This window comes from Mastigoproctus giganteus, chromosome 8, assembly GCF_048544385.1.
Source record: "Mastigoproctus giganteus isolate SK-2022 chromosome 8, ASM4854438v1, whole genome shotgun sequence".
NCBI lineage: Eukaryota > Metazoa > Arthropoda > Arachnida > Uropygi > Thelyphonidae > Mastigoproctus > Mastigoproctus giganteus.
Window position 1 is genome coordinate 77,271,353 of NC_143582.1, and position 20,557 is coordinate 77,291,909.

A 20,557-nucleotide genomic window follows, 5' to 3' on the forward strand; every position below is an offset into this window, starting at 1 on the left:
CCAGGCATTCCACAGACTCACATCAGGTCTCCAACATGAATCGATGAGGGATCTCGTGCCCACTCTATTACAGTTATTCTTATTGTACTGTTTTAGACACATAAGCTACTTAGGCCATATTGCCCCGTATGGAGGTATGGTACCACATTCTTCGTTGTCTCCAAATGAAATAACATCTAGAATCTGTTTGTAGGCTAAAATGGGGCTCATCAGAGAGCAGAACTGTACTCCCATTTGTCAGGCTCCAAGTCACATGTTCAAGGCACCAGTTTCGACGAGCTCTTAGGTGGTTTGGGGTTAATGGGATACAAACAACTGGCTTCCTTGCGTAGAGTCCGGTTAGAAATGTTTTCACCTGTAGCCGCAGCAACCTCGAGAGACAGTTGATGACAGGACATTGTATAGTTCCATTTTGCTATTAGAGCCAGATAGCGGTCTGTTCTGGTTGACGTAGCCCTGGGTCGACCTTGATCAGTTCATATAATGTTTCCATGTCTCCTGAAACTGCTTCTACATAGTGTGCATACTGTGCATAGTGTTAGGGTCAGGCGCCACCTGTGTTTTCCCACATCTGTGCCATATGTGCGCTGTGAAGAAATACAATACAATAGTAGGATTCAATCCTACTTGAATCCTACGTAAATGAACAGAGACGTGTTCAATGTTGAACATGCAGTATTGTGTTGGGTTCTGTTGTCGTCTTCTGCAATTTGGTCACAAAACCCCACGTTGCCCGCGCACACCGCTAAGAGGTAGCCAGGCTGCTCATTGTCCTCTGGCTGGTCTCCATCAGGGTTGCCTGAGCTTCCTGAGTGGAGCCCAAGTAAAGAAAAAAAAAAAAAAAAAAGCAATAGCGTGCAGTAGTACTGGGTGTAGGGAAGAAGAAGGTTGGTGAAAGTAAGAGTAAGGGAATGTACGTGAAGGCAACCCCAAATTGCGGAGACGACACTGTGTGACATATTAAGCCCACGTACACCTCCGCCTGCGACTGCGTGGCTTCAAGTCGTCCAATGGCTCACCATCTGAAAGAATCATCTAAACGGCGATTTGCCATCGTGAGAACTGGAAATGTGGCTATCCCACTGAGCAAGCAGCAAAAAAAAAAAAAAAAAAAAAAAAAAGGGAATGAAGTGATGTGGTTGCAACCCGTGTTTTTATAGGCATGAATAGTCTGCATAATGTGCGGCTCTGTAAGGTGGTAGATCGATTTCTATTGGATACTCGGAATTTGCATGCCAGGATACCTATTATATCAAAACTATTGTTTATAGTTAAGGTGTGCTCTGTGTACATTGTGGATCTCCTCCTAAACATCTTCCAGAAGATTGAAAGAGTTCAGGCACCTGAACTCTGGAAATCTTATTATGTCAAACCAGTCACTAAAATTGGAAATCCCAAGACTCCTAAAGACTTCCGTCCAATCTCCATAGGATGCACATTATTAAAGATATTTTAAAAACGTATACACTCAGTAATTATTCAACACTGTTTTGCTCACCGACCACCACAGGTCCACGACCTCTAATCTCCTAGATATTCTTTTCAGAGCACAAAAAAGTCCTGAACGACGAGTTCAATTGGACATAAGCTTTTTCGATATCAAATATGCTTTTGATACTGTCTCCATTCCTACTCTTAGAGGCATCCTAAAAGAATATTTCAAAACATCTAACTAAATTGTCAGCATCCTGGAGTCCTTACTACAGCGGAGACACTTAGCCAATAGAACTCACCGGAAAATCACCTATGCAACGAGGGGTATGCCTCAAGGTAGGGTGATGTCGACAATCCTACTTGAATCATTCCTTGAAAAAAAAAATCCAAATTTTAGCTCCTTTGATGACGATCTAAAATTCTTTATCATTTCAAAAGATCCCAAACAGATACAAGAAATTAATAACGAAACCTCCAAGCAAATTCAACAATCCAACTGCAACAAATTCAACTCCAAGCAAAGTCAGCCCACATGACAATCACGAAGAGGAAGGTCAAGAATGACATCCGAATTACAGTTAATGGTGAGACAATCCCCAAAGTTTCATCTCATACTCAACTTGGGCTAACGTGGGATTAAAACTTAAATTTCAAGGAACACTTCCTAAAGGCAAAGAAGACTTATACTGCTTTCTGGGCTATCCGCCAGGATCTCGCAGGCTGTCACAAAATCAAAGTGATCGGACAATACATTAATGGATGTCTCTCACCTATATCACTACATGCCTCCGAAATCTGGTCCTCTGCATCAACCCCGTAATGTAACAAATTTCTGACAATGGTATATTGGATTCTGCGGTGGCTGAACCGTCTGGGAGGGAACCCGTTCACCATCTCGAAATTTGTTCTCCTAGTCAATCTAGGCATGACCTCCTGGAAGTCCACTATTCTCAAAAAGAATCTGTTAACACTCGCCAAGCTACTAACTCGCCAGATTGATGCCCCATCGATAGAAGATATTATCGCATTCACAAAAGCAAGAAATAGAATCCACCAGAGCTTGCATCCCCCACTTAGGATGAAGTTATCTAACCTGGACTCCTTAAAAGGAATGTTCCCATGTAACACCATCGAACACGTCAATACCTTCTCCATTGATCCAATAAAGTTGGAAGACAATAAAACATACAGAAGCCAAATTATGGACCAAATCTGGACTAAATCAGGACTACCGTGAAAATTGAGCTGAGTTTTTTTTTTATTAGAAATTTATATGATGTAAATAATTGAATGCAATAATATAATGAAAAATAAGTAAATTTGGTTATGACAACTACTGGAGAAAAGAAATATGTCAACCTGTGTATTTATCTCCTTAATTATTAAGATAAATTTATTTTAAATGAATTATAATTTGCTACTAAGTAAATATGATTATCTCTCTAATATCATTATTGTAAATAATGATAATATTTGTATAAAATTGTATATTTCAAATATCTGTACACCCTCCTAGCCCACTAACTGTGGGGGTGGATAAAAGCCTTGGGTAAATAAACTAATAATAATAATAAATATTCGCCTTTGGCGACACTGTTCACTTTAAAATATTCATGAAAAACATTTTGTTCTGTTAATTTTGTCGAGCTTTGTCTGGTTTTCTTTTTGGAGTCTGATTAGCAGCATTCCCTAGTTTCACCCACCCTCTGGGGTATATGGCGTTTGTTTCACTTGTACATATTCCAGGCCTGGAATAGATAAAAAAAAAAAAAAAAAAAAAAAACGTGCAGCTCTGAAAGTTACTCTATGAGTTTATCTTTTTTACGTATGTTATTTTATCAATGGTTTTATATACTAACATTTTATTTTATCAGTTTTTATCAACTTCATGTTTTACACGTTTATTGCCTTATAGTAATAAATTTCATACTTACATATTTTTATGTTTTACGCATTTATTGCCTTTCTCTTTTACTCAACGAATTGGTTGTAGGAAAAACTTACATCATATCATAGTGCTCGACACCGGAAGAAAAAGATGGTCTTTTCTGCTAGTATTTTGGCAGCTGTTCACCTAACATGCGATCTTCAGAATTACACCTACATTTATTCATGGATTAATTGAATGTACTGTAGTTTGCACGCAAAATGTTGGCTTGTTTTGACCTTATATGACATGGAATTACAGTTTCCGTAGTTCCCTTGCCGTGGCAATACGGATCGGCAATTGTAAAAGTTTCCCCTACTAGAAAAAAATTTCCCTACTAGAATTTCCCCAATCCAGAGGTTTCAAACTTTTATAACTTGCGTACCCTATTTTTTTAAAGAGGTACGCAAGTACTCCTTTCATTTGAATACCCTTCATATATTTCACGCCACCCTTTCAGACAAAGCGGAAATAAAGAGATTCTTCCATCCCCCCCCAAACAAGTTCTTCCCCAGGGGGATGCTCTATTTATGTAGTTCTGTAAAGGTATATCCCTCGTGGGTAGTACAGTTGGTATAATCACTATTCCCCACACCGGGTGGGAAAGACCTGAGTTCGAATCCTATCAATGATGCGAGGATACTGAAGACGACAACGAGGAAGTTGTTGTCTTCAGTATCCTGAAGACAACTTGGGAGTAGTCTTTGACCCCAAGCTGTATTTCCCTCATTACCTGGAAATGTTACTCATTTGTGCCAATTCGAGATTGTTGTTTTGGTTTTTAGGAGCATTAGCAACTAAGGCCATATTGCTCGGGGATATGCGGTGATCATTCCTGACCTTTCCGCATCCTCCATATTTGGTGGTGACGGGCTCGAACCCCGGTCTAATCAAGAAGCGTGTGCTATGCACTGCTGCTCCTTCCCACCTGGCTACGGAGGCGCCCCGCCAATTCGAGAGTATAATGATAACGAAACGGAGCTTCCAGAAGATTTTCGATGATCCTGAAAACTGTAGGTGTTCCTTTGTACTATATTATATATATAATTATTTTATATATATTTTGATCACCTGCTGTTATTTATTTAGGTTAACTTTATGTTACCTTGGGCCACTGATTGCGTATAGGTGTCCAGGGATCTTAAATCAAACTAGGGTAAAGTGAAACAACTGACATAGACACAATTATATTTGCAATTTGTTTAATATAAAAATTTCAAGCACGAGGTTATACCATATTGTTACAGATGATAAGATTTAACTTTCCCTTGTTCTTTTTACTACTAACTTCACAAGCACGTTATTTAAGACATATAAATCCCTTTCTCTTTTTCTTTGTATACACAATTACTACGCTTTTACAACAAATCCAGTTCTCAGCAAGGGATCCTTGCTACTTCATTAGACAATTTTTTTCTAGAAATCAGATAAAATTCCCTTTTTTTTATTACACTTGTTAATTGAGTCTTTTCTTAGCAGGAACACAGAGTGGCTTTTTCTTTAGTTCTTAAATTAAGGTTTAATTCCTCTTCTCGAGACAAAATTTAGGACTAGACATAGTATGAATAAAATGTACTTCTCCCCATCGCCAGGTTGGGCCAGTTCCATTATCAAAGGACGATTTTTCCATTCTGGGGCTCGCCATTCGGGGAATCGCTTTCTTATGCTTCCTCCTGTTTTTTAGGACTATCAGTCGAACATCACTCAAAACCCTTTTTAGCCTACTCCACTCGTACTCAACTAATTTTCACTGATCCAAAACCCTTTTTGTCATACTCCTTGGTATACAACCTCTAGACACCACCAAAGCTTTACCCGAAAGACCAACCCCTTATTTTTGTCTAATCTCTGATTAATCCTTTCGCCCTTGACGATCTAAAATCCTTTCTGTCCGTTTCGCCGCAAAATTTCCCTGCTTCGGCCTTTTTGAGGAAAACGGTCTTAACCTTCTCTGGGTCAAAGTTCCCTTTCTTCGCTTTTACGCACCTTCTTAAACAATTATCCATTTCTATTTTATTCAAATTGTTCGCGTATTTAAATAAATGTTTGCTGAATTTACCTAAACTATATTTAGGTATAGTATCCAAACGTTTATAAGTATAATAATTTTTTTTTCATTACTAGTAAGCCAGAGCTTACAAAACCCAGTAACAACAACAACAGAAGTTTTTCTAGAAAAGACAGAATTGCTGGACAAGTATGTAGCTATGCTATTACCATGCTAATAAATCAATAAGATAAAAAATTAATAAAATGAACACATTTTTATTATTTCAGTTTGCAGATTTTTTGCAGATTATGAAAAATTAATTTAATTTTACTTAACAAAAAATTAAATAGCAAGGTTTCGGCACGGTTCTTTGAAGAATTGCGAGTCCAAGTACTGAATACCCCTAATCCCCCCTCGTCCTGCCTGAAAGTTAATTCAACTTTCTGTAATTCCAAAATTAAGTACAATAATAAATGCCCTTGCGTTAAATCCACTTTTTTTTTTTTTTTTGTTCGTTTGTTTTGTTTTTCAAGAAGTTCGAGAGCATCTCTACAAATTCAGTTTTGAAGTTATTTCCGCATGACAACAGAACACTAAAGTTATTCCAGCACTAACTCACTCGCAATATGCACTTTGATGACGTTAGTGATTTTGCTAACAGGAAAAGCCGAAAGAAGAATTTATATCACAAGTTTGTGCTGAAAATTAGTGTGTAGAAATTTATTGTGGGAATAAAATCGTTGAATTCTACTTAAATTATATTTTTTGGGCCCCAATTTTTTCCGTAGGTCCTGAGGAAAAAATTGGAGCCCAAAAATTCACCGTCTGTTCCATTAGGCCCAGTGCCTAATGGAACGGACGGTGCATATGATCCTTTGGCACGTGTCCTGACTACTCACTCGCTCTTTCAGTGAAAGCAAGCAACAGGCAAGATATGCGGATGATGACAAAAGCACTTTCTGCTCGAGTCGACCGTCACGGTTCCTTCAGGAAACACAACAGTTTCTCTCGTGGAGTCTGCATACCACATAAGCGGGTCAAAGGGTCACGTAACTTATTGAGATTCCCTCGTATGTATCTCCTCAGCGTGCAAATGGGAACTTTGGCTTTCAACTAGCACAACACTGATAAATATTAGTAAACTAGTGAAAAAAATATGTCACCATTAATACCGGAAGAATCAAAACTTTCATGTCTAAACCCATATGGAAGAATGTCGCCGTCTCAGAAAAAGAAAAAAAAAAAAAAAAGAATGAAATGTGCCATTGTGTTGTACATTCTCAGGGGCTCACATCTGGTGAGCATGGACTTGGTACACCCAGGGTCCTGAGCTGGATATCATCACTCTTCTCTTTCTTGGTGATTTCTCCCCACATCTCTCTCCCTCTCTCTCAGGGTAAGATTTTTTTTTTTGTGCAGCAAAAGCCTCAGGCTTCCCTGCACCATGTGGCCAATAATAATAATTTCCTGTAGGCAGTTTGCCGACCGGGCTAGCTGGGTGGGTAAAGTGCTTACCTGGCAACCTAAAGGTCGCGGGTTCGAATCCCGCAATCGAGCTTGGATCAGAGTAGAAAATGCAAAAACCTTGGGAGGTGCAATATGGCCACAGAAGCCGATGCACCAACAACATCTAGGCAGTTTCGGTTCTGCTTATGTATCATTTTCCCACTCCCCCCTCATCTACGCAATGATGAATGAGCTCCTACATATTTTTATATACTTTACGGATCTTTTATTAATACAAATGTCATGAATTGCAATACAGTTAAATTGTCTATTAATAGTAACGATGAAGCTTACTTACAGCACAAAAGCATTCTTTAACCACACACAAAAAAAAAAAAAAATCTGTTATCATTTGTCTGCTTGCGTCAGTTGTACTGAAAATATGCTTCACAAAATGTAGCGAATGAATGAAAACCCATAAACCTTTTCATGAGTACGCAGTTGTTTTCGGTTCGTTTAATGTCTAGCAAATTCTCCAGTTAACGGAATTCATTGCATTTCGATTTGGCCTTCAACAACAACGAAATCAATAAAAAAATGACATCTTTATTGTCAGTTATTGAAATTTCTATTCACAACATTGCCCTCTTTAAGATTATATAAAAGAGCTCGTAAAAATAACTTTATGGTAGAGTAGGGCATCCCTTAATCCGAACTCCTACAATCCAGCATTTTCTCATGCATTCTAACCTCGTAATAACATCGCTTGATACATTTTATAACGTATTGATGGATCGTATCGGAGCGATTTGTTATTTATTCATTCTGAACACAAATTATCAACGTAAAAACATTGTCTTCCATGTTACGCTCGTTGTAGTACGGGACCGAATATTGCCGTAACGCATATTCTACAGTCCGAAATTTAACAAGCTATGCTTGGTATCTAACAGCAGACAAGATTACTACTGAAAATAATCCGGTACCAAATTCAAATTAACTGATTTTCGCGCAACTTGCAGAGCAGATTTAAGCATAAGCCATGGTTTAAGGATTTCATCATCCGGCCGAGATAGGGGACTCAAAGTTTCCTTTTATGAAGATAAAAATGTTTAGTTGCTTTTTTTTGAGCCTCTTCACACATGCTTTAGCTTAAGATCTCATGTCCAAATCCGACCTGATTAACCTGATTACACTGAGACAGCTTTGCGTTTGGAACACAAATGCAAAGCTGTCTCAGTGTAATTCACAACCGTGGCGTCACGCGTGGATTTTTCCATTACCGCCGTCATAGCGCACTGTTTTGTATAACGGCAGAGCGTGGAATTACACCATTCAGTAGAAAGGTGTTCTGCGCGAAGAACAATTAGAGACGTGATGTAACCGAGTACCAACAAAAGATGATAGCATCACCGGATTGGTGAGTGCGAGTATCTCGTATAAGACCGCCTTCGTCCGGTTGTCCCAAACAGCTGTGACTCAGGTGTATCAAGAGTGAACCACCAGAAGAAGAACCACCAGACAGAGGTACCATAGAGGGCAGCCACATTTTGTTGATCAAATGGAACATAGGAGGATCCATTGTGCTGTTAGGAGAAACAGACGTGGCATAGGTGGGGAGGGAAACTGACCATGCAATACAAGTAGGATGATACAACCCATTTCAACGTGAGCCATGTGTCGAACACTAGTACTATTGAGCTATCGTAGCTGACGGACCATTCCAGTACCCCTGCGGGTGACGTCACAAACAAATGTGCCTCTCGTTGGCCACGGGAGCAAAACTATTGGGCATATAGTGTTTGGAGTGAGGCGCCACCGGTGGTTTTACAAAACTCTGGAGAGTGGATGAGTGGAAACGAGTCTCCTGGTCAAAATTTGGGGTGCAGTTGGAAAGGCGCCTCCATAGCCAGGTGAGCAGGAGCAGCAGTGCGTAGCACACGCTTCTTGATTAGACCGGGGTTCGAGCCAGTGACCACCAAATACGGAGAATGCGGAAAGGTCAGGGAATGACCAGTGCATATCTCCGGAGCAATATGGCCTTAGTTGCTGATGCTCCTTAAAACCAAACAACAATAACAACAACAGCAGTTGGAAACGTGCATTTTTATATACACGTTTCCAACTGTGCTGTGAGGACAGAAAGTTCGGAGAGCCTCGCTGTGCGAATGGGGGGGGGGTTATACAGGCAGTTGAAGTAGCGTGATGGTCTGTGCAAGTTTTGATGAGACACTGGACTCCCTAGTACTATCATTGCCTCAGCAAAGATTCGTACAGGTCCATCATTTCTGACAATGTGCACCCGTTTATGGTGACCATCTTCCCGAACCCCCATGTCAGGGAAAACAGAAAATTGTTCACAGGGATAAGAAATCCCATAGCTGAGATCGGTGTGGGAGGTCGTCGAAGAGATTGTTTGGAGTCCGGATCCAGTATCATTGAATGTCTGGAAACTGTGAGAGGTAGTATGGTCGGCATGAGTTACCATACTTGTGTAAACTTTCCAGAACCGCCTGGAATCTATGCCGTCACGTATCCAGTCCATGCTGATTGTTCGATAGATATTAAATAATTTGATGAATTCAATACTGTAAATATATTTTTTTATGTTTATGTACACAAATCATGCTTCGTTAACTCACTAAAACTGCAGTTAGGCGAATTAAAATGTTTCATTTCATTCACATTTGAGTACAAGCATGTGTGTGAACCCCCATTAACCGGTCCCACTTCAAAGTTGTCGGATTTGGGACGCTGTATCGTGTAACGCTTTTTATCTAAAATGCACCAAATTTATTTCAGATATGAATGTATAATAATACTGTTGTACACCTATGACATAAAAAATAATAAAAAATATCCTCTCTTTCAATGAAAAACCCACTTAATCATGAGAAATGCATTGTAAAGAACAGTGAAATTTTGTACGACAGTTAAAACAGGTCACTTTAACTCTTTGAATTAAAAAATTCTGCTTACACTCCGACCCCACAACACAAATCAGGGTATTTTTCTAATCTTTTAAGAAGGGATCATCATTTACGAAACAGTAATAGAGCATGAAATTTAAACTTTTTTTTTTGCTCTATTTTATGTTTCCATCTTTATTTATAACCTTGTAGAAATCCCAGCCTCTGCGACTGCAGTCCCGGCAGACTGGGTTTGAGATATTCATACCAGCGCGTCCTACAATACCTCTGGCGGATTGAACCACTAACATTTCTAGCAGATTGATTGCCCTGCCTACACGAATGTTTGGATTCTCAGACCGCACTGTAACGTTGAACTTTAAAGAGGTCGTGCCAGTTCAGACAATTATGTCTACGAGATGTGCATTTTCATTGCACTTCCTTAGTAATCACTCATTGAATTCCATCGGACGATTCGGAATCGTATTCATTTATGGCAAGTAGCACTCTTTTCCACTTAGCTCTCTTCCTGTAGTTTCGGATCCTTAAGCATTTCTTTGCGATCATTGTCGCAGTGTACAATCAGACGCAATTCACCACGAATTCTGGAAATTGTAAATCATGTTGGCGGCTACTTGCAAACCCCATTCTCCACGCCTTTCAGAATACAGTACACTCAAATTTGTAGCATCAGCTCAAGGTCAACACTTACGCCTCTTTCTTAAAGTCTGCTTTCCTCACAAGGAAACAATTGCCTTACGTCTTGTGTAATTATCCATCTGTTAAACGCCATTTATTAAGCGCATGTCTCAGTAGGCATTGTTTCTCTTCGAATTTTTTTATTTCGTTTTTGATTTATTAAAGCGCATATACATTTCGCGAAATGCTCTGTTGTATTCCCAGCTTCTTCGAATACTTCCACGATTAAATTATTGCCCTCATTACAGTTCGAGTTACGGCAGTTCCCTGAAGGTGAAAGGACTGATCGAAGCGGTTACTCACTCAGGTTTGAAATCCAGTTGGCTGCGGTAACTGACCGAGTACTTAACCATTACAAACAAAAATTAAAATACCGACAAATAATCTTTTAATAAGCTATCTAGTCACGCGAAATTCATAACATGGAGTTGTTTGGGTTTTTTTTTTTTAATTAAAACTTATAAGGGTTAAGTGAAAGCTTTTTTAGTGAAAGAAGTTAAACAAAAAAGAAATTCGTTTCATTAAATTCAGAGATCATAATACCTGGTGGACTACTGTTCTATTTTTTGAAAATAAGGTAAAACTGTTATATCTACACTCATGAGCCAAAACATTATGACCGAACCGGTTCGCCTTTCGCCGTGATACCCGACATGGCATCGACTTCACCAGACCGCGAAAGATGTTCTCGAGTATCCTGGACCAGCTGGACAGAAGGACGTCTCGAAGTTCGGCAACGGAGAGAGGAACTGGCGTGGACCTGACAAATACTACTTTCTACTGCATCCCACAAATGTTCAATGGGATTGATGTCGGGGGTATTTGGCGGCCAGAAGACCACACGAAATGCTTGGATATGATCCTCGAACCATTCTTGCACAATGCGAGCCTTGTGATATGTAGTGTTATCTTATTGAAAGAGTCCAGTGTCATCTGCATACACAGTCACTATGTAGGACAAAACTTTGTCCGAAACAATGTCGAGATAGGATTTGGCGTGAGGGTGTGTTAATGGGGATGAGGGAACTCAGTGATGTCCACGAAATCATCCCCCAAACATGATACCACCGCCACTGGCCTGGTTTCGTCCAACCATGTAGAGTGGCTGCAGTTGTTCACCTGCTCGCCGTCGACTCTGCACCTTTCCATCGGCATAATGAAAATGGAACTTTGATTCACCACACCAGATGACCCTTTTCCAGTCGTCCAATGTCTAGGAAGAGTGCACCTATGCTCACTATAGGCAGAGGTGTCGACGACGGTTGGTCAACATGGGCATGAATAGATCGCCTACTCCACCATAAGCCTATCCATAAGAGTGTCCATTGGATGGTGTCTCTCGGAAACTTTTCTCTCTGTCTTTGAGAAAAGTGAAACGATTCTCAAAGACAACCTTTGAGAAATCACCACTAATTGCGTTTTTATGGACGTACACTGAAGACAAAAAATCTTACGTCTCTGTCTAAGATCAGTTAATCGCAGTAATCTCTGAATGAAAAAAAAAAGAAAAGAAAAGAAAAAGAAACTGCATATAGAATACCATCTCCGATTTATGAAGGAATTGGCCTTCACATTACAACCAATTCACCGTTTGAAGTATGTATCTCCTGTGCTGCCACACAAGCAGCATTTTCATATAAAGATAATTTATTGCGATATGAATCTTAAATCAAATTGTAAAACATAGCAGCATAATGGTACAGTACAAAAGCATCCCTTTCGTCATAACATTTTATTCACATTGCTTCCATTGATTTTGCATTATAGTATGGTATAATTCAGTTATTAATTAATTAACTCGATAATTAAGATAATAATAATTATATCAATTGGCACAGCATTCTAATAATATAAGATTATTGTCTTGTATTAATTAAATACAGTAATTCATTAAATACGTGTTTAATAATATCATTTAATTATGCATCAATATATGATTAATAATTATATCAATTTTCTTAATTAGCAAATCACTCTTGTACACAGAATTAAATTTTTATACCGATGTTATTTAGTTATAAATGCTTTACATTAAAATTTATGCTTCTACGTCGATATTATTTGTAATCCATCAACAAATTGAATAAATTTTTATAAAAGAATTAAATGGAAAAGTAGTAATTTAAAAAAAAATTACTACTTGAAGATTCTATTCTAATACGAAAAACTCCAATTTGTAAAAATAGTGTGTTTTTTTTTTTTTTGTTTGTGTGTTTTGTTTTGTTTTTTCATACAGTTCAGGATGGTTATTCTTGAATCCAGGATGATTACAATGACCAAAAAAGAAAACGAAATTATCTAGCTCCCTTAGTTTTCTATTACGTCAGTATTTCAGAAAGGATGGCCATTATCCAAATAGCAATATTACTCGTATTACGTGGAATGTTGGATTCCAATCAAAATCTATTTTCTCATATACAACTCGAAATAACAACACGCTTTCATCATGACTTGACTGCATACTGCCAATGAACCAAAGGTTTGGACCCACGCGATGCCAGCATATTTCTGTAGTTGTTAGACTCTGCACTCCCACCCCAACAAAAAATATAAAAAAATTGGAAACAATTTTGACCTGCAACCACCATTATTATTGAACAGTTCTTTGATTTATACTCTCCTATAATTAAGAATATATCTTTACCGCTCATTTATATTTATGCGAAGCACAAGAAGCAGTGAGAAGCATTGCTGTTTATACATATTGTAAGATATAAAATCTTACAAGAAAAATATTTTATACACAGGAGAGATTAATTAAAAATAAAGCTTCTGGTATAACAACATGGGGTGGCGAAACCTCGCCAGACACAAATATTATTTAAGATAATGGGTCACTCGCTAGGGATTAAATTAGACAAGGTTACAAGAAGGAGGGGTAAGCATGAGAAAGGGTAGTAGCAGACGGGTTATACTTCAACTCCCAGCACACGGGAATAAACCAAAACAACAGGAACAGGTAGCAACCGCTGTTGGTATATAGGTGTGAAAGTACTAGCTCTGGAAAACAATAGTGCGGTAGACTGAGTTTGTCGGAACATTCCTTTGATTGGTGACACCGAGAGACGAGACGGGAAATGGATACTTGACAAATGCTCGGATTAGAATTAAAACTGGCATCTGGCTGTCGGTGATAGCAAGTTTTGTGGATCTCGCGAAGTAAAAGTGCTAAGTAACCAGAGGGTTCGGAAATGGCGGCGGACTTCAAAGGGGAGGACTGCCTGGGAAATTTACAAATTTATTAAAATGAGAGGTTGGATCGAGCACTGAAGGGACAGCTTGGGAAAGGATAACATGGTCAAATAGGACAGAGAGAAAGGTTTGATAGAATGAGAAGATTGGTTAAGACCCGGAACTAAGGCAGGCCTGACATATGGAGGCGGTACGGGATTGAGATGAACAAAAAGAGAGAACTGGAATGAGAGAGCGCCCTGTGAAATTTTCTTCTTGTGAATGAGTTTTTAAGAAAAGGTGGAGCGAAGAAGTGGGAGAGAGAGAAAAGTAACGGAGAAAGTAAAGGAATGGAATGATAGAAATCAGCGAAGGCAAAAGCGCCTGGAAAAGGAGGAAGCCCCTTTTGATGAAGACATCGAGTTCCGATGTCCCAGACGGTATGAAGCAGCCCCTGTATCGAAACTAACAGGCGGTGAAGGCAAAGTGCCAGCCTAGAGAGGACGGAGCAAAGCAGAAGGAAAGATAGCAGTCCTTGTAACGATGGAGTAGGACCGTACGTCAAAGAGCCAGCCCAGCCCAGATGGAACAGTGAGTTTAAGCAGAGTAGCAGAATTGTGACCCGCACGAAGATTCCCTGGAAGCCCTAAGATGAATGCCCTTGGCAAAAGATGATGACAGTCCCAAAAAAGGAGCGGAAGGCCCCAAAACAGAGAAGTCCGATTCGAAAAATTAAGTGAGGATAGTTATAAGGTATCCTCACTTACTTATAAAGGACTGTAGGAACTCTAATATCAGATTAGTAGAAGTTTAGAAAGATGTTAAGGGAAGGATGTACAAAAATATAAATATATATACATAAATATAGAGATAAGCCAGATGATAGTTATGGGGTTTTGATTAATGTATAATTAGACATATGTAGAAAGGCAAAGGAGAGAAATTTGATTTGTTATTAGTTATTGTCTAACATATATGTATGATATATTTTGGAAGGGAAGGGTAGAGAAATACAGAGAAAAAAATAGCCTTCTGAATGTAGCTAACCCTTGGGACAAGCATTAGTCCAGAAATTGATGTTAAATGTACGATTCATTCTGATTAGAGAAAGTTTGTGAAATTATATTCCCCAAGGCAAAAAGGGACTCTAAATAAATCAGAAGTTAAGAGTGAAATTCCTAAATCAATTTATAAGGTAAGAAATTGACTTACATAGGAGAAAGGGTGTTAACTAAAGGGTGTTAAGTATTTATTGTTCATGTGCGAAGGAAGAAGAAACTATAGCAGTTTTCTGTAAGGATATTAAGTTTGTTGTGTAGAAAGAAATAACCCTTCTAGGGTTAGAAATAACCTTTATTCGACTAATAATAGAAACTTAGGAAAATTTCTATATCCAAACTTTTCTGTGTGCCGTGTTTTTTTTTTTTTTTTTTTTTTTGTTGCTTAAATGCAATGTTGCACAATAATGATGGCAGAAACGATTACTTGCTGGAATAGAACCTTGAATGTTCAAGGTTGCATTCAGGCGAAATTACAAATTCTAGGCCAACACCCCTCCCCCAGCAAGATTGCTTAACGGCTCCACGTGTTCTTTGACAACTACAGTACTGTATATCAAATGAGCCGTCGGGTTTGAGTTTGGCTTGAGTGGTTTTCAACCGACAGAAATCTTCACCTTAGGTCAGATTTTATTTGTTCAATGGATGTTTCCCCACCTTGGTAATTATTTTCACTTCCACGTCCCGTCCCCATAAGACGGTCTAGGGAAGGGAGGGGAGAGGAAGTTAGTCTTCCCAAAGAGGCCACATAATTAAAATCCTTGGCACATAATTAAAATTCTGTAGTGGTTGAGAAACAGAATTTGCTTTGGCTTATGTGAGCGATCTTGATCGGCCTAATTAAACTGGTAAAACTAGCACAACTGAGTTAATTATAAAACTGACTTGACTAACTTTTTTGAGCGCGATGACAAGTTTTAGGTTACTTTCAATGCAATTTGACTTAGAGAAGTGGTTTGCGGTTAAATAATTGTAAGCACGAGTTAGAAAAGTGTTCTACGATTATCTATTTACGTTTAAATTATACGGTAATAACCTCAATAACAGTTCGAATGCCATAAGGATGCAATCCATCTCTACACGCGCAAAAAAAAAAACAAAAAAACAATCAAAATCGCTATTCTGAATAATCTAGTTATATGTGGGTTTTTTTAAATTTTTATTTATTTATTTTTTTAATGTAACTCGCCTCTAGATTATTTAGATGGTGCGCAGAGACTAGAAGCTCATTTCAGCTAAGTAAAAGGATTAGATATTATTTTAAAAATTTTAACAAAGATTTAAATTTTGCTGTGATATATACTGTATGTCGTGCATAAATCTTCTGGTTGTATATGCTTGTCCTTGTGAAGTTTTCGCAATACTTCCTGAACGTATATGGCCAGATTTATGGGAAGTCTTCGCAGCTGCAATAAAAAGTATCAAAAGCCGTTTAGTTATCACTGGAAAGAAGAAACGACTTTGGAGCGAATACCAAATAGTTTCCACGGGCAATAAATAAATTAAACCATTTTAAACAGAAATCACCTTTCAGGATATAACTGTTCGCAATTTGCGTTGTCATCACGTGTGCTAGACGTGCATTTTATCAAAAATACACTTGAAATGGTGTATGTATGTATAGAAAAAACTAGCACATGTATAGTATACGCTATATTTTTAAATATGTTAAATTCAGTACACAAAACCGGAAAATATTTCGTTCCTACCCATTTTATTTTCAGAAGGCTTAAGAGGTTCATAATATTCAATGTCCAAAATATTTATTCCTAAAATTGAAAGCTTGTAAATCGGTCATTCGTAATACGTTCGTGTATATGTTTAAAAATAAAGGTCGTGCTTTTTTTTTAATTAATGCAGAGATACGTAATCGAGATAATTAAGTTTCATTACAATATTATATAAATCCTTAATCAGCAATAATCATTTAAATCTCATTTCTATTTACTCATCTCATATTTATCGATAATTAGTCGATACTTCAGAGTAGCTAAAAAATGCAAAAACTAGTGCCACAATGTTGTTCATTGAACATAACATTCGACATAAAATGTGTCAATTAGTTGTCAAAAATTTAATGATAAAAGTAATAAATATAAGAGAAAATGAACGCTTTTATTTTGTTTATATCTAATTCTCTTCTTACTGGAAGCCATCTTGAAAGCTGTTTCAGATATTATTATCTGGAAATTTTTATTCACAACTGGGAATTTTTGAGTGCTCAGTTGAGAAAATTCAGTGACATGGAGTTGCTTGACACCTTTTTGTAAACGATGTGAATCTCTTTGGACTGAAGTCACGCGTTGCCAAATAAATTTATTTTGAATTCCGTAGATAAGATATAAATACATATTTTTATATATTTATAAATATTCTTCTCTGACAGATAAAAAATACTTATATTTTATCTATTAGAGAAAACAATTATTATGGATCTTATTTTAAAATTGTCTAATCATAACACTAAGCTATTAGTAGAAAATGTAGGAATAAAATTTTTTACAAAATTACAGGAAAGCCGAGTCTGTATAATAACTGCTAACATGAATGTTCTTTTTAGTTTTTTTAAAGGCCCAGGAGCTTTTCGTTCATATCTGCATATCCTATCTGTAGACGTAATACACGGATATCAGCACAGACCGATTTGTAAGTTGTGCTGGCTGAAAAACCGTATAGCTCATGGGGGAACTCTACTCCCTCCTCCTGAGATCGGCTAACAACAGTTTCTATTAAACAGAATTTTAAAAATTCCTATGGTCCTCAATGTGAATAGAATCCAGGCCTCTCCAAACGTACATAATGTACTTTTGCGTGCGTGTTTGTTTGTGTGAAGGCAGGTGCGGGCCATACTATGGCATCCCCTCTGTGTTGTATGTGAAGACACAGTACCCAGCAAAACAGATAAATGTAGTGATGAATATATTTGTGTAGCATAGTGCTGAGTGTCGTCCTCTTACCCAGTAGGAAGCTGCGTATACCACCCGCTGGTTTTCATCCCTGCCTCATGGTTGGCCGGACTGTACTAGCATTCAAAATGTGTCACTCATCATAGAAATGTACTGATCGATGGCAAAATTATGACACGATTTGATTTGTTTACGATCTGGTAAATCAGATAACACAATTTACCAGAATAACGGAGGCAACCACCTATCATACAAGTATACATTGAGCAACATCACTTGAAGAAATTTATTTGGATATAATTGATAATTGTTATTACAGATCACCCAAGACGTTGGGCAGTTTAAAATATCTGCTAATTCAATGGCCGCGTTTGAAAAGTCCCTCAAGTGCAGGCTTCCTCTCATTAATGAGATTCGCACTTGCAAAATTTACAGATGTACGAATATCTTCCCAAACAGGTGATAATTCACCAATCCATTTATTTGACAATGACTGTAACGTACGATAATATCAAGTAAGTAAAGTGAACTGATTAAGGTACTATTCGATATTGAAAATTAAGGAATAAAAAGTAAACTGAATTCCGCAATATACAGCAATTAGAAAATTGCTATACTGTATATTGCAATTATATACTGTTGCTAAAGATTTTTCTCTAACGGTTCATTGTCTGTACAGTGTTGGAAAAAATTCAGTTTGCACCGTTAGAGAAAAATCTTTAGCAACAGTATATAATTGCAATATACAGTATAGCAATTTTCTAATTGCTGTATATTGCGGAATTCAGTTTACTTTTTATTCCTTAATTTTCAATATCGAATAGTACCTTAATCAGTTCACTTTACTTACTTGATATTATCGTACGTTACAGTCATTGTCAAATAAATGGATTGGTGAATTATCACCTGTTTGGGAAGATATTCGTACATCTGTAAATTTTGCAAGTGCGAATCTCATTAACGAGGATTTGAACAACAGCATCGTAGTAGCAGCACAGGTCCAGGTCTATTACGTGGATAATTCAATCTCTCTCTCTCTCTCTCTCTCTCTCTCTCTCTCTCTCTCTCTCTCTCTCTCTCTCTCTCACACACACACACACACACACACACACACACACATACACACAAAAGAAGCAAATGAAAATATGAAACACGTTTTAAAGCTGAACATTAAAACCGTGTTCAATAATCGTTACAGTAGTTTTCATTCACCTCTATTATTATTAAGCTTTTAACTTTAGTCTTCACTCACTTGCCTTTAAATCAACAATATTATTTTTAAAAAATTAACTCTTACCGTACTGTAAAATTAAACACAAATGTATTTAATAATACAAAAGTAAACAATCCAAAATGCTTAAATTTAAAATAAAAGCACTCACTGCTCGAAGCTGTCCAAACTTTCTCTGAAGGCAAAACGAAATAACTTTTATTCAATGTTTGAAGTGGACAGGTTTCTAAACAAGAATTTCCTGTTTCTCATCGCACTAACGTCCAGAAACAAAAGTATCCTTAAATAATAATTAATAACTTGATTTTTTTTTTTTTTTTTCCTGTCGTTGTGAAGACTGGATGGTTAGCATATTTTACTATTCAATGAATCAGGGAGCAATTTAAACAGAACGGAGTCCTGGCAATTTCCCCAGAAGTCATCAGTGAAAACATTTCTTGATGCCGGATACAACAAGCCAGCTCTTCATGTAACTAATTTGAAAGAATTATGCAAAGCGTAATATAAGAGTAACTTTCAAATCAAGCAACTGCGAGTAAATTAACTAGCATACCGCAGCAACATTGCAGAAGAAAATCAATTTAGCAATCATAATTATTAATCATTTCCGCTAGGACTGCTCAAGAGACCATCAGTGGCATCACCCGGATTTATATTTCGGAGGGAGAGATGATCGACAGTATACTGCAGTCAATGTCGAATTAGTAGTCTGGGGCCCTAGCGCGCAAATTTTTAGGAACTCTAAAAACAAGGTCGGCTGGGCCAATAGTAAATACATTTTTCTGTATCCCATGGAGCAACTGCGCCATTGCGCCTCGGTAAATCCGGCCTTGATTGGAGTCAATCGAGGATACAGAAAATGTACATACGAGGTGCGGCAATGAAGTTCCTCAGCTGGAACAATAAAAAGAACCCAAAGTGAAGGAGCTCAAAAATGGTTCTATTTTTATCACCACCTGATTGAATGCACTTATTACACCATTCTAAAAGTTTATGAAAAGAGTCAGCGAAGGCGTCCGAAGAGATGATGTTCAGTTTGGCGGTTATGTGTTTCTTTATGTCCTCAACATCCTGAAATCTCTTTCCTTTGAGGATACTTTACACTTTGCAAAAGAGGAAGAAGTCCGATGGTGGTAGTTCGGAAGAGTAAGGTTCATCTGTACAATGCCATATTTCGTCAGAAATGCCTTCACAAGTGCAGAATGAGAGGGAGCACTTTTGTGCATTAAGAACCAGTTGCCTCTTTCTAGAAATTGCAGCCTCATTCGGAATATGCACTTCAATAGGCTTTGAAGCACCTGTACGTAGTACGCAGCATTGACCCCTCTCTCTCTCTCTCTTCCCCACCCCCGTTCAGGTACAAATTCCTTATGAATCACATCCTATTAAAAAAAAAACATTATCAACAGCGCCTTGATCTCGGACTTCTATAAATGAAACTTTTTGGGACTTGGTGATGATTTTTTAAGTGCATTGCATGCACTTAAAAATCATCACCAGATTAGGCCGAAAAGCTGTTTTTTGAACATGCTGTTGCACAGTGAGACTCATTTGTAAGGGGAGCGTGAATTTTATTCATACCTTCTTCAGTCAATTAGCTCAGTCTAAAAGATGAAAATAGATTATATTTATTTAATATATTCATCAAAATATGCATATACAGTTTTCGTTTTGCTTAAATATTTTCCTGTGGCACTTTGTGCATATTAGCTTAAATTACCATATTTTAACGCAAAATATTTTCGCAGCGTGAAACGAATTTCCGTTGATACACATAAAAAAATCA

General features: G+C 37.7%; 1 protein-coding gene across 1 annotated transcript in view; it reads right to left on the bottom strand.

The window, feature by feature from the left end:
* Positions 1–19,007, bottom strand: part of LOC150081651 (long-chain-fatty-acid--CoA ligase 1-like) — a 254,279-nt gene extending 235,272 nt beyond the window's left edge. The window contains exon 1 of the mRNA XM_090380577.1: positions 18,923–19,007. The gene's annotated coding sequence lies outside the window, so the exon portion shown is untranslated. The remainder of the gene's footprint in view (positions 1–18,922) is intronic.
* Positions 19,008–20,557: the final 1,550 nt, after the last annotated feature.